General features: G+C 43.6%; 1 non-coding gene across 1 annotated transcript; it reads left to right on the plus strand.

Moving 5' to 3' along the window:
- The first annotated feature begins 11,996 nt into the window (after positions 1-11,996).
- TRNAT-CGU (transfer RNA threonine (anticodon CGU)) lies at positions 11,997-12,069 on the plus strand. The gene has a single exon. It is a non-coding gene; the product is annotated as a tRNA-Thr (tRNA).
- The last annotated feature ends 1,017 nt before the right edge of the window (positions 12,070-13,086 follow it).

Raw genomic sequence — 13,086 nt, forward strand, 5'->3', positions numbered from 1 at the left:
CTATCGCAATTTTTTTTTGTAATTTCTCCCTCTCTTCGCAACATTTCTTTTTAACATCTTTCATTCCCCTCACCCCTTTCCCCAGCACAGGGTAGCCAGCCGGTCTAAGAACTGGCTAACCTCCCTGTCTTTCCGCTTAAACTTTCCTCCTCCTCCTCTGATAACCTACAACCGACGTATACGTTTAATGGGTGAGCTCAAACAGCCTTCTTAATAATTAACGCAGTTTAGACATTTCCTTGAGCCTAAGTTTATTTCTTGCATCATAATAGGCGTTCTGCTGTGTCATTGCGGAGGAAGGCCACTATTTGCCTTGAGACTAACATTAAGTGAACTATGAAAGCTGCACAGGGGGAAACAATAGAATACCGGTCAAATGGAGAAAAACCTGACTCGCGAACATTCAGTGCATTTCAGCAATCTGAAAGACGGAAAGACATAAAACTACCAAAGTAAAGAAGTGTTGAAGATTGAGCTAGTTAGTGCGTCGTAATTGAGCTGGTATAGCGCATTACAGAAAGGAGCATAGTACTCTCTCGTCTTGTGTCGGTCTGCTTAGCCGTGTTTTCTTTTACACCATTCAAACAAAGTATCCACCGCAGAAGTCCAGATACCAGCACATAGTCGCTCCGTCAGTGCATTCACAGATCCTTCAAAGAACAAATAAGATTTGAATATGTAATTAGCATAAACTGGACAGTGAGTGAGTGAGTGAGTGAGTGAGTGAGTGAGTGAGTGAGTGATAGTTTGGTCCGAAAGTAGCAGAAACTGAACGGGATTAGAGGCGCCGCTAGCTCAGACCAGTGGCTCTACCCAGGAAGGAGTTGTGCTAGACTATTCTTATTTGCGAATGACTTACAGTTCCCTATGAAAACTTGCAGCTATTCATGATAGGGCTGTGTCAGTGGGAGGAACTATACCGGCACAATTTGCGCTGGTCAGCGTGTTCATGCAGCTGGATTACTCATCTAGGAGAGGACATAAGGGCTGTAAGCTGCTGAATCTGGTGCTTGTTTCGCGTGTTTCAGGCGTGTAAATGGTCTTTTTAGATGATCGAGCCTAGAGCTATAACATCTTGCAATTTCGCTAGCACGGCGCTGGTGGTGTTGAACGTGCTTTTGCTTCACTTGTCGCGTCGCCTGATAGAGTTTCTTTCTCCAGCTCAGACGTGGAATGGGCCCTCGCTGATTTTTGACATGCCATCGCTAAGGTGATCCTCTCCTTTGATGGACACAGTCGCAACTACCCTGGGCTTATGTGTGTCCCTTTGTCTGCTTATGATCGCTGGGGCTTCCGATACGGCGTGGGTCTTTGTAAGACTCTGTTTTATGGTTCTCTAATTTCTTTGGCCATTAGGGCAAATATTTCAGCGACTTGTTTTTTTATTCTTTGTTTTCTCACTCTAGGGTAAGGATGTATTTATTGTATTCGTTTTGCTCTGAATTCACTTTACGTCAAACCGCGGTCGAGTGTCTAGGACTGGGTCCTGCTTCACAGATGTTGCTGCCGATGCTATTTCGCCCAGTTCTGCTTAGCCTTGGACCCAGTGCGGCTCCTGGATTGACTCCTGGCAGATCCTTCGGTACGGCCTCATTAACAAGAGCACCCTTTAGAGCAAGAGCACTCGCTAGAGCGGGGACATTCCCTGGAGCTGGAGCACCTCCTAGTTCTAGAGTTCCTGGCTCTGGATGAGACACCAGAAGGTGCCCTTGCATGATAGACAACCCGTTGTCCTCCCCTGGATCTGCTCGAGATCTGGAGCACCTGTACCTTCGGCGTTTCCTCAGTATGTACAGAATGTGTCTGTCTTTTTTTTTTCACGAATGGTGGCCCGTAGTATGAGCTCCTCTGCCAAGTTTGCACTTTGGTGTGCAATATAGTGTCTTCCGGATACCGCTTGGAATGCTCATCCCGCAATTGTGACACTTCTCATTTTCTTCTGTGCACGTGTGGCATACTTTGGCTCGGCGCACAATTTGACCGCATGTGTAGAAGATATCTACCTGTCTTCCGTATAGCAGGAACTGCATATGCGCCGATCCGCATGCAACGCGTTTCGGTAAATGGGAATCTTCAAAGAATACGGCTATGACTCGCATGTTCTTGATTCTCTTCACGCTAATCTATGTTGGGTTACGGCTGTTCAGAATTGCTTCATTGAATTTTTGATCACATGTAAAGGGGTCTGTATTTCTGAGTACCCTTTTGCACGCATTCTATGGTGACGTACCGCAGGCAGAGTCCTCATAGGCTTCATAGCTAGTGTGACCTCTCCTTATGCCGGCATATTCTTTGGCTGTGACGATCATGAGAGTTGATATGATAATATTTTTATCTCTTGCTCAGGTAGCCTGAGTCCTTCTCTATATGCCTGTTTGTCCGTGGGAGCTACGGCCACGATGACAGATTTGGAGAGTGCGACGTACTCCACCCTAGAAACTTCTCTGAAGTGGTCCTCCGGCATTCGGGGAAATCGTGGGCCAACTACAATGCTTTCAAATGTCGACAGACTACGACTGTAAAGTTTTTTTTTTTTCTTCTCAGTTGCGACCTCACATTCCGCACCCAACCGAGGCGCCATGTTCTTCATCTGGCCCCATCTTTTCCGGTTACCACAGACTGCAATGCACACATCATCGAAAAGGTCTTGTAATTCAGCTTCCATTTCATTCACTGCGATGGTCTCAGGCGTGCCGCCTGGTGTCTTCGATCCACAGACCTTAAAGAGCTCGGCGCCGCCCCCTGAAAGCCGTACTCACGCTGTGCCTATGCACGTTTTGACCTCAAGTGTGCAGAGTCCGATAAAGTCTTGAAAAATGCATTCACTCCAAAGAAAGTGATATGCTCAAGAAGAGTTTAGAAGAGCCGCGCATAAAAAAACCGAAATTGCGGTGCTACTTTTAAAAAGAAGGCTGAAATCATGTGATGAAGTTGGAGCCGACGCAGACACGTTCACAACATGCAGCGCTGCTTCTCCTTCCGTGAACATGACAACGCGCAGGGTTGCGTAAATGGACACCGTTGTAAGAGCTAATTAATATCTGTATTTGAGCGCGCATGTCGACGAATGAGTGCGAGTATCAATAAATAATTTGAAAATAGCAATGTAGCTTTAATACATGTATGCAGTGCCAACAACACTTCGTAATTATCTACTGAATGGTATAAAAAATGTTTTTGTATGCAGTATTGATCATGATGTAACAAGCCCTTATGTAATAATCCATTGATGGGGGCCTTTACGTAATAATTTGACCTGAATTGAATGAAAGTGTACTTTAGGAGCATCAGCTTAAACGAGCAAGATTGTATTAAAGTGCCTACACTTCAGTACCACGGTGATTTATTTACGGGGAAGCTGAGGCTGACTTTGTATAAATAACCTCGACACGCAGTTGTGAAAATCTGTGTGCAGAGCCGTGCCAAAAATATTGTTTACTGAGCGTCACTGCATTCATATGGATACCTCTCGCGACCTCGCGTCTTTCAGTTTAGAGTTTGTGCCTCGTTAGCTTTCTAGTCTACGATGTATAAGGACGAAATGTTCCTGAATATTCGAAATGTCAGATAGGAAGTTTTCGGTATTCAGCCTGTGTTTCTGTTAAGACTTGATATCGAGTTTATTAGAGCAGTAGCATATTTGTCACGGTGTACTCGTTGTAGTAATGTTATAGTTATCGAAACCTACATGAAGGAACCAAAAAAAAAAGAAAACTTCATGTCCATTCAACATGTCATCAAAAATTGGACGATGTCTCATTTGTTTAGCAAGTGACTGCATAATATATTAATCAGAAAGGAAGACAGTAAAAAACTGCGACAACACCATTACATTCAGCATTCTCTTTTCCTTCCTGTTAGACCATTTAACACCGACGCTACTTTAAAAAGAGGCTTTCTTGGAGCGTACAGACGTGGCCACAGGAATGCGCGGGGTTCCCCTTCAGAAGGGGCTAAAGTTCGTCAGAGCAATTCCCCACCCCTTTCTATTACGTCAATGCATGAAATAGACATCACGCCCTTTTACGGCGAAAGCTTTTATGATATCAAAACTAGGGTCACGCAGGCGCTGTAGTTGTCCGCCGCTGACGGTGTCCATAAATACATCGCGCGAAATTACAGAAAAAAAGAAGTAGCACCAATGACATAGTGGGGCTCGAATTCGGGTCCGCTGGGTACCAGCCGAGTATTCTACCACTGAGCCACGCCGGGGCTTGCGACTTGCTAGTAAACTTGCCTTAGGCAGGCTTGATGTCGGGAAATCAATCGCGTTAATACGACTTATCAGGCGTTTTAAAACAGCGAGAGAACAACCAGTCGTCGCACAATGCGGACTGCGTAACGAGTGGGTCGTCCAATTCTCGAACCTATTACAAAAGCTTGTTTTTGTCCACATACCACAATCACCCCTCACCATACCCTCCTCTTTCTTTCCCGTTTCCCCTTACCCCCGTGAGGAGTATCAGGCTAGAAACCCACTTTCCAGACCAACCTCTCCTTCTTCTTCTCACTAAACACCTTCTTCTTCGTCTTCTTTGTTTTTGTTCAGCTATTAACGTTCAGGCATACTTCCTCATCGTCGTCAGCCACTGCATGACCAATTGTCACAAAATTCCTTGCAAGTGTTCAGTGGATACCACGCTTCTCAGAAGAATAACTAAAATAACATAGCGAATGCGAGCCTACTACCTTAATTTTTTTAGTATTATTGCCTTAGTAGGCATCAAGCAAGTGTATTGCAGCAGTTGCCAAATAAGTGTTTAGAAAAGGCTCTGAAAGGCTGCTCTTCTAGCTTTCGCTTTGATAATGCTGCGCATTCCGCGCAGGCCTCGCGTTTTTTCAGGTGACCAGTTAGCAGCCACTCTTCCCCCTCCCCCCCCCCCCCCCGCCCCTCTACTCGTGCGCACGCCTGTGGTCATCACCATCCTAGATCTTGGTGAACCGCCTACTTTCACAACCAAAATAGTGTGTGTGTGTTTTTTTTATTTTTGTTTGCAGTGTAGGTTGTATATGGCTAGGCGAAACAAAAAAAAAAGTGTTCGCCGCAAGTTTAGATTCGAATCTCCATTGGGTGCACCTTCAGTTACGCCGGTCTCTACGTCACACTCAACGCGCGCGTCACTGGCAGCGCTGTTGTTCATTCTCTGCGTCATACCCAAGCACTCTTGCCATTGGCTGAGCTGTCAGTAACGCCGTTTCACCCATTTACAGCCGTGACGCCGAGCCCGCGTGCAGTAGTTTCAACTTACAACTTCCACGTGACGAGGACACGGATGGTACGAACACCCGAAAAGCAGGCAGCTTTCCAAGAACAGCATCGACAGCTTATCTGTGAGAGAACTCATATTGACCGGGCAAATGTAGCATTCTGGACACAAGAACAGGTCCGGGTGGCGAAACGCAAGCAGCGCCGAGGATCTGCGTACCGATAACCTGGCAGCCTTCCGAGCCGATGGGAAACGACAATAGTGGGCAGAGGAAGCGGCGTTGCGGGCAGTGTAGCGTTCACGTGGAAATGGTGAGAACACGTTCGTTGAGACGAACGTAGGCTTTTGGCGGAAATTTCTAGAGTGGCACTTTGGCTTCGGCCGCGACATCTGCAACCGCCTGTGGCCGCACGTTCCAGCTTCGCTGGTTTAGCGTCTGTGCTTGGGCGGTGATTTTCCTTGCATCCTTGATGAAATATAGTTCATTAGATTGCAAGGATATTCGAAGCAACCTTTTTATGACCACCCGATTAAAGTCATCGTTTCGCCATATTTAGCTTAAGGGAACACTGACACAAAAATTTCGCACCTCATTATATTTTTGTACAATAGGTAGCTTGTGACTCACTTATCACGGCTGTAAGCCTCTCTGGCGCGAGTGTGCGCAGGTTATTCACTCAGACATGTGTTTTAGAGCGTCCAGTGGCAGTTTCAGTTTCAAAAAGCACCGAGCAGTTCTCGTCGCCTACAGTGAACACAGCTGGCCACGTGACCACGCAAAAATGTGATGTGGGCCCCGTATGCGAGCGGGGGCTACACTTCTGCCAGCACACGCAAAGCCGCAGACGCGGAGGAAGAAATCACAGGTAGCGCAAGCATCGAATCAACACAAACTCGTGACGCAGGTTTCTTTACATTGACGCTGCGTTGGTGTCGGCGCTTCGACTTCGGATCTCACTCAGTGCCATGACATGCACATCAAAATAGATTTTAATATATGTTATACTTGCCCTTAATATTTCGCAGGTGCTGTGTGTGTCTTCACATGAATGTAACTCATTCCTTGTGTCGCCATCGAAATTTCGGGTCAGTGCTCCTTCAAGGCTCCCAGACTAGACTTCTTTTAACAGGTGGCGGGAACATCGGTGCTATGAATATATTCCACCTCATGTTCTCCTTACCTACCCACCTATACACACGCACACTGGCAAAGAAATCACAGCTAAACATCAGTTACTCTTTCAATTTGTCTACAGCGTGTGAAGAGAGTCTTTCTTTTCCTCTTTCGTAGTTCCAGAGTATACGGTGAAGGATGTGTTGAAAGGAGTGCCCTTGTTTCAGCGTCGGGTCCCTGCACCCGCTTATCCCGCCTTTCGATGTTTGCATAGGAAGAGCGCACATGCATGCATACGCGAAAAGCAAAAGCTTTTCATGTTCGCGAGGGAAGTAGAGAGGAACTCGGGGAGTGACACACGCATATCTCGAGCGCATCGTATAGCAAAACACGCCTCCCAAATGTCCTATACGCGAGCCAGTGGTTCTCTTTCTCCCTCTTACAGAATTTCCGGTTTGGCGTTCACATTCCGCTCTTTCCTATCTCGAGAGCATCATCTGCTTTCTCTCCGATGGAAGGCTTTCTATATTGAAGCAAGATCGCTTTTTATTTTAACAAAAAAAACATCTGTTTCTGAATAAGCCAGCACATATTGTCAGAGGAGAACGAAAAAAAAATGTTTCTTGTAAGAGAAGAGCACAAGGTATGTTCCCGATACAACTTCTACAATTCCCGAGGGCAGTTGGGTTCGAAGCTCCTAAAAAAACTGCTCGTATTCAATGCTTACGTAGTGGCTCCGCTTCTGCAAATATTTGTATCCAAGATTAAGAACTGAAGTGATGTGCATTACGGTGAGCAATGACAGCAAGGTCAGTTCCCTCGTAGCACTAAGTGATTGGTTACTTCGATCACACTGACTTTTGAAATGATTGGTGTTTCTGAATGGCACACGCATGCGTACGCGTTGCAGGAGTCCTCACCGAGAACACACAACTGATGGCAGGGTCCAAAAGAATTAAAACCCTATTGCGTGTAAAAATTTCAATAACCGATATCAAAACTATAAAATCTCACAGCGTTTACATTGAGGACCCGGCAAATAGACGCAGTTATCTGGATACTAATTATCGATATTTTCAACAATTTGCATCAAACTCTTTGATTCGAATGTACCACAAACCTACCATGTACGCCAAGGATATTCAAGATAATAATAATAATAATAATAATAATAATAATAATAATAATAATAATAATAATAATATCTGAGCTTTTACGCCTCAAAACCACCATAGAATAATGAGAGACGCGAGATTCCAGTGCAGTTGTAAAACTTAGTGCTTAGTACAAACTCACTATATAAACACTGACTGAGTAAGCAGGAAAAGTATTATGGTGAATAGTTTAGGAACGTTATTTCCACGCATCCAACCTGCCTTCCTTTTTTTTTCAGATTTTCATCTATCAATCATATCACAGCCATTGCTATCAGAACGTTTTCAGACAATGCTATGGGGCTTATTGGCAAGATTTGAAATTTAAAATTACCATTAAACTGAAGAAGAGACGCACGGTAAAGGCAGACATGAACAATCCTGTTATTTACTCATTGCGTCTTTGTCACCATTATCCTGCGCGTGGTTGTCTTAGAATTCTCGAAACGTGGAGTCCTGATAAGAGCGAAGCCCGCGAAGTGAAATTGAACTCGACCACCGTATAGTTATTCAAAACACGTTGAAGGTGAGTTAGACAAATAAATGCAAAGGCACCGTCTGAAAGAAAGAAAGAAAGAAAGAAAGAAAGAAAGAAAGAAAGAAAGAAAGAAAGAAAGAAAGAAAGAAAGAAAGAAAGAAAGAAAGAAAGAAAGAAAGAAAGAAAGAAAGAAAGAAAGAAAGAAAGAAAGAAAGAAAGATCGGGGTCGGGATTTTGCGAATAGAAAGGGGAAATATTGTAGTGAGTGCCTCGTAAAAAAATAACAGGGCCCTAGTTGTAACAGGGCCCTCGAAGAGGTCAGAGGGCTCCCGGCACCTCGGGAGGTGGAATCCTATCCGGCCTCTCCTACATCAGGGTCTGCTTTCTTTCTTCGGCCGTAAAAGTTAAGAGACCTGCTTGCATCCGGAGTGTAACGGATTGTACCATCGGGGTGCGACAGGGACAGGGCACACGGAATGGAGTGCGGCTGCATAGATAAAAGGACGTGGCGGGAAAGAGAACGCGGAAAGACGAGAAGACAAAGCTCACGACGAATTTTCCGGTACAGAAGTTAAAAAAATCGCGAAAAAGACGGCGATAGAGGAGGCAAGCGAGAACGATCGGTTCGGAGCGGGCGTCGAGAGTGAAGTGGGGGCACGAGACGAAATGGCGGAGGCAGAAGAGGAGTGCCTGGTGAAAGGTTTTCGCGACGGGGTGTTGCGGAAAAAGAGGGGCCTCGCGACGACTGTCTTTCGGCTATCACCGACACTGTTTGAAAGAGAAAGACGTGTTCATGGTTTCTTCTTTCCACCTTCGCGTTTCATGTTCCCACAGCATAAAAGAAAAGTGCTCTAGACTGCGGCATGTGTCAAAAGATCACCTTTTTTGTGGCATTTTCAAGAGTGCATAACGTTAGCACGCTCCTTGGCGCTTGGAGTTCCTTGTGGGTCCTAAGGTTGTCGAGAGAGGAAAAAGAATGGGCCAGACATTTTGTATTTGCTGGTTTCACAGAAGGCTGACGGAAAATTGAAAAGGTGGTGTTGCCACTAGATACGCGTTTTGTAGAGATTGGATGAAGGCAGCGACTTCATAAATTAGCTGCATTTCTGATAGATATCAAGTTTCATATGTTTGCATGCACTGTCGTGCTTGCTTGAATAAACTTATATATCTGTTAAGTATTACTCTTGACCGAAAATGCAACAGTTAGAAGTGTTGTAACATGGAAAGTTGGCCTAGTTATAGTATTTGCATGGTTGATGCAGTGCACAAAAATCGGGAGAACCAGAGAGCACAAGACAGAGCTAATATTTTGTTGTTGTTGTTGTTGTTGTTGTTGTTGTTGTTGTTGTTGTTGTTGTTGTTGTTGTTGTTGTTGTTGTTGTTGTTGTTGTTGTTGTTGTTGTTGTTGTTGTTGTTGTTGTTGTTGTTGTTGTTGTTGTTGTTGTTGTTCCGTTCTAGATCTTACTTCAGTGCTGCAACAACCATGTCTACGGCGCTATACTTTATCTTGTTTCGTAAAACTTATGCGTTGTGTTACGCGGAAATTCATTCATACCTGCATGCTCATAAAAGCGCCAGTTGTTTTTCTGCAGAAGTGAGGCAATAATATTATTTCTTCAAATTAGGTCGTCCGTGTACAAGCCCTAAACACCAATCTCGTCCAAAAATGCACTGGCTATGCTTACGATTTATTTGCATTTCTTAAGAACGTCGCCATGACAACAGAAAAAAAAAGGGGGGGGAGGGAGCGAGAACTACTACTGCAAATTTTCTTTGCGGAGACTCATTTCAGTTCAGTCGCACTCTACTGGACGCAACTACCATCCAAATTTTATTAATGCTTCTAGTGGCTTCTAAGGCTTCTACTGAGTTTCTTTCCTCTCTGCAATATTTTTTTGTAAAGATACTATTATAGCTCTATGGGGCAGTCTTTCTATTCTCTCGATAATTTTGGCTGGACGATTTCAGTTGTCGTTTTCTAAGCTATACCTTAAATGTACATGCCTACTCAAGGTAGAAAGAGAGAGAGAAATGCAAAGAAAATCAGGGAGGTTAACCAGACGCACGTCAAGAATGCCGCTGCTGGTTATGCTGCTGCTATTATTACTGTGTTTTTTGTTTTAGTTTTAATGCCAATAATTATTCGCCGTGGTGCTCTAAGGGTTATGGCGCTTACCTGCTGACGCTAAGGTCGTGGAATCGCATCCCACCCACGGGGGCCGCAATTCAGTGTAGGCTAGATGCCCGTGCGCTCAGAATTGAGCATACGTTTCAAGAACCCCCGGGGATCGAAATTGTAGAAGGCTGCCGCTACAGCCTGCTTCATCATGATATCGTGGTTTTGGGACGTCAAACAATGCCTATTATTATTACTGTGTTATTATTATTTGTTTCTCTTATGTATCTTTGATTTTCCTATTTTTTCTTGTTATAAAAAGTACGGACATTAGAAGCAAAATGACGCAGTACATATGCTGCACTTTTTACCGAGAGCCAATAATTATTGCATATACACTCCGTCTTGTAAGAATTTTCGTCTGCCAAAGTGAACTCGTGTTATGCTGCAACCTGCGCACGCCATGCTATTCCCTGCGGGCACAACGTCTTCGTCGGAGAAACTTTAGGCTTGTGGGCACCGCCAGTTCCGCTTCCTAAAGATGATGGATGGCACATCTGACGACAAAACTTGCCTGAGCAAAGTAACAGGCAAGACAGCAATGCATCCTTTTCAAGGCCCTGAAAGATTAGAACGCCCGCGCATGTGTGCAAAAGTTCGAGATTTTGCGCAGGCGATTCAAGTTGTGCGCAGCGTCATCCGACAGAAGTAAGCAAGTTGTGCAAGACCTGCTGCTATGCTTACGCTATCCATTCTGAGCCTTACCTTATCTTTGCTTAATGAGAATGCACCGATGTGTAAAATTGCAGACTGTAAGTGCGCCTCTTTACAGACTGCGATAACACGCTGCACCTGCAGGGCCTCACAAGGAAGGTTCGTGTTCGCTTCAACCAATTTCATTTTCTTTTTTGTACGTACTGTCATTCATTTTCATGTGGTCGCTACACTAACGTATTGTTATCTCGCGAAGTGTACTAAATTATTTTCTCTTCTTCGTTTTCAATGCAGTCACTTTTATTGCTAACTTCTTTCACACTATGATTTGCCCTTTTTCATTGTACCCAACTTTTTTTTTGCTGCCCTACAAAAAAGAGAGTGGTAAGTTGCATGAATATATATATATATATATATATATATATATATATATATATATATATATATATATATATATATATATATATATATATATATATATATATATATATGTATATATATATATATATATATATATATATATATATATATATATATATATATATATATATATATATATATATATATATATATATATATTTATATACATATATATATATATATATATATATATTTATATACATATATATATATATATATATATATATATATATATATGAGATATAACAGACAGTAATGCCAAGGAATGTACAGGGGAAGTTATTAGAACCAATGGAATGTAAATAAGAAGAAAGAAGAAAGAAAAGTGGATGAAAAAATTACCAACTGTGAGCAGGAATCGAACCTACGACCTTCGAATTACGCGTTCGATGCTCACAGTTGGTAATTTTTTCATCCACTTTTCTTTCTTCTTTCTTCTTATTTACATTCCATTGGTTCTAATAACTTCCCCTGTACATTCCTTGGCATTACTGTCTGTTATATCTCATTAATATTGTGTTAAAACACGGAAAAACGAGCCCCTAGGTATACACTTCTTTCCCTTATTTCATTGAACGAGGGTCTCGTACTGGCAGACTTGGTGTGTTTAGGTTGTATAAGAGGGACAATTAATCAGCTGCCCGCTCATAATAAGTTCACGTGCTACGTGACGCCAAACATGCGCATAAGAGTGTTTTCACACTCGTTGTTTGGCTTATAGATGGCGCTGACTGTCGCTCCTACTTCTAAATTCACAGATAAACCCAAAAAAGTGGATGGAGGGAGGGCCGCTGTGATAGCTCAGTGGTTAGAGCATCGAACGCGTAATTCGAAGGTCGTAGGTTCGATTCCTGCTCACAGTTGGTAATTTTTTCATCCACTTTTCTTTCTTCTTTCTTCTTATTTACATTCCATTGGTTCTAATAACTTCCCCTGTACATTCCTTGGCATTACTGTCTGTTATATCTCATTAATATTGTGTTAAAACACGGAAAAACGAGCCCCTAGGTATACACTTCTTTCCCTTATATATATATATATATATATATATATATATATATATTCAGTGGGCCTGGTACGTATAACGTATAAGAAGCTGGTACACGTAAGAGAAAGCAAGTAGTTCCTTTATAGATTTACGATTCAGCCGTGGCACGGCCTTCGTCAATGAATGGAAAGAAAGTATATATATATATATATATATATATATATATATATATATATATATATATATATATATATATATATATATATATATATATATATATATATATATATATATTGTAGCGAAGCCTCCGAACTATGCAATGGGTCGAACTCTTGAGTACCTTCTAGTGGGGCTACCCAACAAAGACGCCGCTCGGACTGAGAGCCCGTGCTTGGCCGTTACTGTCGCCATTGTGCTTGCTCGCTGTGGACCGGCTATTATACGCCTTAACATTTTGGTGGAGAGTGCTGTGCCCTTCAAACATCTTCGGTTCACATTCGATGCCCTTGGAGCTTAGATCCCGTACCGTGCCTTCAACCATGCAACAAGACGCCGCTCAGCAAACGCTCCCTCCTACACCGACGCCATGTCCCGGTGTCCCCCGCATCCGCGACCCACCTGTCTTCACCGGCGCGGATGGCACCGACGTCGAGGACTGGCTTGTCATGTACGAACGCGTCAGCGTCCCCAATCATTGGGACGAGGCCGGTAAACTCGGCAACCTGGTTTTCTACCTCGCGGGTGTGGCCGGCATGTGGTATAACAACCACGCGTCTGATTTCGCAACCTGGTCCGATTTTAAGACCGCTATCACCAACGTTTTTGGCCGCCCTGCCGTTCGTAAGCTGCAAGCCGAGCAGCGCTTACGCGAACGCGCTCAGCAGGCCGGTGA

The sequence above is a fragment of the Rhipicephalus microplus genome, chromosome 2 (genome assembly GCF_043290135.1).
Source record: "Rhipicephalus microplus isolate Deutch F79 chromosome 2, USDA_Rmic, whole genome shotgun sequence".
In the NCBI taxonomy this organism is placed as follows: Eukaryota; Metazoa; Arthropoda; class Arachnida; order Ixodida; family Ixodidae; genus Rhipicephalus; species Rhipicephalus microplus.